The 713-nt window shown below is 38.4% G+C and overlaps 1 pseudogene; it reads right to left on the reverse strand.

Annotated features, from left to right (window-relative positions):
• Positions 1 to 334: 334 nt before the first annotated feature.
• On the reverse strand, positions 335 to 453 carry LOC136637683 (5S ribosomal RNA; annotated as a pseudogene).
• Between the last annotated feature and the right edge of the window lie 260 nt (positions 454 to 713).

Raw genomic sequence — 713 nt, forward strand, 5'->3', positions numbered from 1 at the left:
TATGTGCAGAATAAAAGGGGAATTTCTGGTTGCATCAAGGAGATGGAACTTTAGTTATAGTTTAGGTCTAATAGCATCACCAAAAAGACAAGAAAAAAAGAGATTAGACAGAAAATAGAAGCACTGGTGCTAAGGGATCAGTTCAAGATACAGTCTTTGGCCTGCTGATACATCAATATTGGGAATGAATGGGTTGTATTTTCAAATGGAACTTAATTCCAAACAGCTATGTAGATTATGTCAGTTATCAACACACACTACACATATGTTAGGGCTGCCTACACCATTTCATTTGGTTGGTTGGCAACCTTCAGTCTCGAAAGACTATGGTATAAGCCTACAGCACCCAGTATTCCCAGGTGGTCTCCCATCCAAGTACTAACCAGGCCTGACCCTGCTTAGCTTCCAAGATCAGACGAGATTGGGCATGTGCAGGGTAACAAAGCCATTCGGACTCTGCCCCAAGGTACAGAATCAGGGACTGAGTTTCTATTGTATTCACTTTTTCATTGCTTCAGATAGATAGATAGATAGATAGATAGATAGATAGATAGATAGATAGATAGATAGATAGATAGATAGATAGATAGATACTTGCTTACTTCTTAAGCAGATATGTTGGAAGAAAACTAATTCAAGTGTCCTTGAAAGGAGATGGAAACACTAATTTACTTTTCAGATTAGAAAACCCTTTCCATTTCTACTCCAGTCAA

Source organism: Tiliqua scincoides, chromosome 1 (assembly GCF_035046505.1).
Source record: "Tiliqua scincoides isolate rTilSci1 chromosome 1, rTilSci1.hap2, whole genome shotgun sequence".
Classification (NCBI taxonomy): domain Eukaryota; kingdom Metazoa; phylum Chordata; class Lepidosauria; order Squamata; family Scincidae; genus Tiliqua; species Tiliqua scincoides.